Raw genomic sequence first — 6971 nt, forward strand, 5'->3', positions numbered from 1 at the left:
TTCTCATGGTTGAAATTCATGAGGTTTCTGTCAGCCCATCTCTCCAGCCTGTTGCTGCCTCTGGATGGCAGCACAGCCCCCTGACATATGAGCCACTCCTCCCAGTTTTGTGTCATCTTCAAGCTTGCTGAGGATACTCTTTGCCCCATCATCCAGATCATTAATGAAGGTGTTAAATAGGATTGGACCCAGTGTTGATCTCTGGGGGACACTGCTAGTTACTGGCCTCTAATTAGATGTCACGCCACTGATCACCACCCTCTGGGCTCGGCAGTTCAGTCAGTTTTCAATTCACCTCACTGTCTGTTCATCCAGCCCATACATCAACAGCTAGTACACTAACTGTATTCTAGCTCACTAACATGCTCTGGCTGCATTGCACTGCTCTAGTAAACACTCAAACTGCTTATGGTAAAACAGCCATAAACATAGCTTAACTTGCCTTTTTGAGGAGGTATATTCTTCTAAAGTGATATAAATCAAAGAGCTCATTACTGATCATGCCTTCAAAAAAGGAAATAAACATGTGTATTTACTCAAAGAAAAGCAGAATATGCAGGTGGCAGCCAACATAATTCAAAAGCTCTTATGAAAAGATGTATAGGGGAGTACAAGTGATTCTTCTCCAAAAACTTTTAGGCAGAACAGACCAGAGCAGTCTTCCTCTCCACAAACAAAAATTTCAGGCACTTGCTTAGCTATTACAAAGTATTGTAAATAAAATATTTGCTAAAATTATCCTTTCCCTACCCATCTAGAACCAAGCAACAAGTATATATATGTATAGACATATCTACCACACGTATGTTTTGCTAAGTGTTGGCAGTCAGTCACCCAGGTAAGGAGCTAATGTAATAGGTGTTACTGTTTCAAATAATCACCAGTGAAGAATAGGTCGGCATCTGTGTTTACACATGTATGTTGAACCTCCAAAACTTCATCAACATGTTCACGTAAATATGGGTAATTTCAAAACATCAGTGAATAAAAAGGGATGCAACAGAGTTTTGGACTCTTTGCAGCAAATGAAGCAAGGTAGGCACTTTGCTCACAGGTGAGCATTCTAGATATGTGGGTCTAAGTACTCATCAATTTGTTAAGTATACAGTGGATATAGCTGGAAGGACTCCTAGGAATGTGGATTGCTCCTGTCTGTTGATACAGAGAAGTACTCCATATTCTCTTAAAAAAAAAAAGTAATTAGGTCTTCAAATATGACATTTTTGTTGTATTTCCTCTCATTGCCACAGTTTAGCTAACTGCCCAGTTTAGAGAACTGTAATTTCCTGTGTGTATAAAGTACATTTGCTTAAGTCTTTAGAAGAAATGAGCTGAAAGGAGCTTTGATCCTCTCTCACCCTTATTATGGTTTTCAGGGCTCATTTGAGGGATGTATATTGGAATCACATGGATATGTGGATTATCAGGGATCTGTTCCTGCAGCCAAAGCCAGCACTGAAAACCAATCAATAAGAAAATATTTTGGAAAAGCATGCCCCTTCGTGCTGTTGTATGGTATGCAACCTTGTTTTTTACAGAGTAGTTGAGTAGATTGCTCCACAAACACCTGTCTGAAGAAGGCACTTCAACATTTCTTCATTAGAAGGCAAACTGATCGCTCTAAAATGAATCTATAGAAGATCGTATGGCAGAGATGGCATGAAGTTACGCATGAATGGGTAACTACATGCTAGACAGGTCACCTGCTTATGGAGTGGATGTGATTCTTTGTTACTGGCTGTCCTTCAGCCATTCAGAAAGACATCCAGATGTTACATGGGTTTATTTTGCTGATACTATACTGAAGGTCAGGCCAAATAATAGTTGTCCTTTTAGTTCACAGAAGTCAAAAAACTTTTTGGTGTTCCAGTACTGACTTCACATACAGAGAACATAAAGTTTCTGTCTCTAACCCTTCAGTTGTTCTAGCTGAAACAAGGAACCATAAAGCAAGCATTAAAATGCTTGAGCATAATCAACTTTGATGGGCTGAAAAATGTCAGAACGAGCACAAAAAGAACAAAAAAACAGTATAGAAAAATTTTTCACAGATTACTTTCAGAATTTGTGTTTTGATCTTATCCTTAAAAAAGTCTTTTCTAACATGCATGTTCTTCAATCCTCTCTATGACTCTTACAAACAAACTCAGACTGATGAACAGTCTTTAACAAAGGAACAAAAGATATAAATGAATTAATGTTTCAGGTGAATGTTTATGTTACAACCCATGTCTTTATTATTTCATACCTGACAGTATATATGGCTATTTATTGGATGTTCAACCTGTTATGCAGTGGTGTCTGTTTACACAGCAGTTCAACATAAATGAAGCTGTGCTAATTTACTACAATCTAACCCTGTTTGTCTAAGATAGATTGCAGTCTTAAGGAAGATATTAGATTACAAGCTACATCCAGTTCATAAACAGAATCTGACTCAATACAGAAATGTAGACAACTTTAGCTGAATGACTTAAATGATGAACACATTGCACACAAACTCAAGGGATTTTCAAATCAAACTGGAGTCTGCAGCAGTGGCATTCTTCCACTGTCCTGAAACAAAAAAGCCCAGGCTTTCACAATACACATGTACTAGCAAACAGCCCCACACTGTGGACACAGCATGTACTAGTAAAATAACACGCAAATTTACTCTACTTGAGCTGTCTCGTCTCATCTCGGTCTGCCAGGACATACTGAAAATTATTAGGTTGTGATTAATGTAACACTTATTTTCATATTAAATTTGTCTAGAGTATTGGGAAGAGGAGGAACTTTCCAAAAAGACAGCTGGTAGATTTGGAAGGTATTTTTTAAAATTTTTTTGTTTAGCAGGGAAAAAAATCACCTGTGGAAATTCTGAAAGAAAAGCTGCTTTGTTGCATGTGGTCCTGGTGGCCCTTTGGAGTGCAGAACTCAGCAGTGCTCTGTAGCAGAATTAGTGGACATCCCATGATTGGTAGCTGAGAACAAATGCTATGCTGGAGCATAGTAGTAATCTCCCCCAGACTTGTTGAACACAAAGATTTTAAGAGCAATTTTCTGAAAATGAAGATTTTAAGGATTTTCCAGGGATTCAGCAGACTTGGATATATAGTTCTTTACAGGATGTTGCAGAATCTTTCTTCCACTTCTAGGAAGCTGCTTCTGACCTGATCCTGCATCTATCATCTCCTTCCTTTCACTGTGTTTTAAGAGGGGTAAAAAAGGCCTTTATATACATTTCTGCCAACATCTGGTTTATTTGGCTGTGGGGTGGAGCTGCTCTGGGCAAAGGGGACATCCTCGGTAGCCACCCACCATGCAGCACTGCATCTGGAGCTGAAAAGAAAGGTTGTTTCCCAGTTTGCAAGCAACAACCCTATGTTCAGGAATGAAGAAATGCATACTCCACCTAGTCCCATGAGCCTCCTCTCTCCCCTGTGGCCTATTTAAAGTTATTCTAGTACTCTTTATTGGACTCCAGCTCTTAAGTGAATACCTTCAAACTTTAGACCCTTCAAGATAAGTAATTGTGAGCAAAGCTGGGGAAAAACTGAGCATGCACCAACTATTGTTCCTAGTGAGTCATAGTATCCCAGAGTGACTATATTGGTGAGACTCCAAGGCTCCTCCTTTTAGAGCAGATGGTAGAAAATTTTTAATTTGACATTATTATTGTATAACACCAGCAATCAAGATGACAGTTTACAGAAAGATATAGAGACAAGATCCCTGTCACAAAGTTCTCACGTTTTTTTAGAAAATAGTTAAAAAAACAGATGGGGACTTCAAATTGCTGAGGGGCTCCCCCTCCCCTCAAATACGCAAAGTGACTTTTATTTTAAAATAGAGTCCCAGACAATAATAATGCAACATATTATATCATCATCAAGATTAAATGCTTCTTCACTTCCAAACATTTAATTGGTTTTCCAAACCAGATGCTATGAAAAATAAAAAGAAGAAAAAAATCTGACTTAGGCTTTATATAAACAGCTAAAAATATATCTCAGCCACTCTGTACAGTTGCACAGACTGCTGCACTGCATTTAGCGTTGGTGTAAGTGGTCGGAAAGAAGCCTGTCCAGGGTGGTGCAAAATCTCCTGCACGATGGATCCGCTGAGGAGGCAGAGAAGGAATTTATTACCCAACTTCCTTTGGCTCTTTGGGGAGCCAAATTATTTTTCAGGTAATAACTTAGCAAAACAGGTACCTGGCAAACATGCCAAAGAGTAATTCCTCCCTAGACTTGTATTTTAAGTAGCTTGAGGGTAATCATGCCATTGGGAGGTGTCTCTGAATACAATTTATACAGCAGAATTTGCCTTCTTTTGAATGGAATAATTATCTTCTTGGCCAGAAAACAGGATGCTCCACAAGAAAACCATATTCATACCCAAGTGGAAAAAAGTGGGCAAGAAATCCTTCCCTGTACTCTTAGCTTGAATTGTTGCACTTAAAGAGATCAAATTACAATGTGCACCACCGCATCACCAATAATCTGTTGCATGGGCCTCCTTATTTCTTGAACTGTACAATCATCACTCAGAAGCATGTATATTTAATTCTGACGTCTACTTTTTGCATAGTGCCACATGTGGCCCTTTTTGGACAGTTATTGGGGTTTTTTTTATGAATTAATAAAAAGATAATAGAAACTAGCAACATAAAGTTGCTTTGTATATTAATATTGTATAACGCTGATGTGATGTGTGCTTTGAAATGAGTTTGGGATTTTTTTTGGAGTGATTGCAAATCATGTATTTTAATTGCAACATCAAGAGAAATGGTCTTGAGAATATGCCTTAAATGGTTAGGCTAAACAGGAATTACGTTTTGGAAGCTTACTTTGAAAACAATAGAGGCATCTAGTGGAAGTGTTTGAGGACTGCAGCTGTGAGAGTGCATCGATGCACAGCTGATTTTCTCACATTGCTTTTTCCCAGATTGAATTTCACAAATCGAATGACAAATGCCAGCAGTGTTTATGTTTTACTTAAGAAGAGGAAAACCTTCAATTTAATGGTATTCAGGCACTGTAAGGCAAACATGATTTAGGAGCCCAAGACATATTTTTCAAAAGTGACATAAGCAATTTGGGCCACGGAAGCACTTATATGCGCAATGCTTACAGTGCCATTTCTTTAAGACATGTGGCCAGTCTCAGTGCAATTTACAGTCCTTGACTACCTAAGCTATCAGATTCCTTACAAAACATGGTTGAATTAGGCATGCAGAAAAGTGATCTTTCTGTCAGCTGCCTGAATGAGCAGCCACTCAAAATGGCCCATAGGAAACACTGAGGATAGGGGCAAGTCCCCTACACAGTGTGTTTCCACAGTGGTAGGTTGGAGGGTATGGTTTCCAAGCATGATCAACTGCCTCAATCCCTCTTTGACTTAAGTCTTCCTTTTGAAAGCTGACAGGTTGAAGTAGGGAGTGTCAGTCTTCCTTCCAAATACAAGAAAAGAAATATCCCATCCCACTCTCTTATCCATTACTTTAGTTAGAGGACTCCCCCAGGACACAGAAGAGGAAATTCAGTTTCCTTCTCTGCCTGATGGCACACATGATCATTTTCTATTTCCTGTTATATACTCTGGGGAAGGAGCAGACAACTCATCAGAAATCTGAAAGCGGGGCTCTTGAGCCCAAGAAGAAACCCAAACTACAGCCAGACTACAAAGCATACAGAAAGCATGAAGGTTTAGGGCTGGTGACACATGCAGCTGCTTTTTAATTTTCCTTTCCCCTTAGGCTGTAAGGCAAAACACACCGTAAAAGCATCTGTACTAGCATATTCAGAACACATTACAGAAGTATTTGTAGACTCCCTGCTGGTTATCCAAGTGGCCCAAGAAGCCCAACATGGCTGTGTGTTTCCCTGTGATAGTGGTAGGGCCTTGTGATAATGAAGTAATTTCTCCAAAATACTTCACTGCCTGGCAAAGGCAACTTCATAGCTTTGGTCAGCTGGGCTCTACGGTATGACTAGAGGAATAAGCCTTTAATTTCCAAGGTACGCAAATGAAGAAGTAGCCAGGCAACTTCAAGCAGTTTATTCCTAGACTAGCCCCGTAACTCTCACAGCATTTTCAAAATATAATTTTTGAGTATGCTTCGACTCTATCCGTGCATCCTCGCAGAAAAAATTAGGTTTAAATAGGGCGTGAATCCTCACAGTGTTTTCAATCTCTAGGCAAATTTAAAATCAGGCTTACATTTGCTTATTCTTCTTGTTTGAGTGTAGGAATTAATCATAAAGCCTATCTTCACAACTTTAAGCCACAATTTTATTACTTCCTCTGCTAACCGCACCATCATTTATTTCCTCCTCAATTTTCCTTCACTTGCTACAATAGATTTCTTCCTCAAATTACACTGTGGGCTCAGGTTCGTCACGTCTTACTACTTTTTCCTCTATTCGCTGCCGAATTTCATTAACGACGGTGGGCTGCAACCCAGGCTTTATACTCCACGGTGCCCCAACTGCCTTCTTGTTGAGTTTTCAAGGAATTTTCAGTTTCTGTGCCTCTCCTGAACGGATTTGGCATTTACCGGCGGCGCGAACTCCCCAGCCCGGCGTCCCTGCGGGCGGAGGGGACCACCAGGCCCGGGGGCCCTCGCTAGCGGAGCCTTTATTTTGCGCTGGGGTCGCTGGCGCCTGACGGCGACGCGGGCGGCTCCTGCCTTCCTTTAACACCACAAAAGACAAGAATTCCGCCTTCCTGGCTCCTTCTCCTCCCGCCGTGACGCCGCACCCGGGGCGGGCAGGCAGGCTCCCACCGGCGGCCTCGCTGCACAGCCCAGACTAGGCCGGAGCCCGTCGCGGCGCTGACACGGCCCATCACGGCCGCCCCGCTCCGCTCCGCCCCGCCCCGCCCCGCCCCGCTCACCTGCCCTGCCCGGCCCGGCCCGGCTCCGCCCCGCCCCGCCCCGCCCCGCCCCGCCCCGCCGCCGGGCCCTCACCCCGGGCGCAGCCGAG

The sequence above is a fragment of the Strix uralensis genome, chromosome 3 (assembly GCF_047716275.1).
Source record: "Strix uralensis isolate ZFMK-TIS-50842 chromosome 3, bStrUra1, whole genome shotgun sequence".
NCBI classification, from domain to species: domain Eukaryota; kingdom Metazoa; phylum Chordata; class Aves; order Strigiformes; family Strigidae; genus Strix; species Strix uralensis.